A 367-nucleotide genomic window follows, 5' to 3' on the forward strand; every position below is an offset into this window, starting at 1 on the left:
ACTTGCAAAATATAAACAATCCCCCAACACACACACACACATACACACACACACACTCACACAGCAGAAGCACTAGCTCAAGTATACAGTAGTTTAGACTTCCACTGTGTGTTTAAGCGCTCTGCATTTAAATTGTGTAAACATTTATACCACAAAAAAGACCCTCTCTTATATTTTTCCCAGCCGACAAGTTTTTACGTTATCATACTAATCGCATTTGAACAGCTGCAATTTGCTTTGGTTGAACAAAGGCGTTCTAACTAGGTTTTAATTAAGTGTTCCTAATGACCTTAAGGAGATTAGAGGTTCGCCTTCTAATCAATACCAGGCAGAGAGAGCAAAGGGAGGGGAGAGGAGGAGAGGGGAG

The sequence above is a fragment of the Morone saxatilis genome, unplaced genomic scaffold (genome assembly GCF_004916995.1).
Source record: "Morone saxatilis isolate NCDOM2014 unplaced genomic scaffold, NCSU_SB_2.0 Contig11, whole genome shotgun sequence".
NCBI classification, from domain to species: Eukaryota; Metazoa; Chordata; class Actinopteri; family Moronidae; genus Morone; species Morone saxatilis.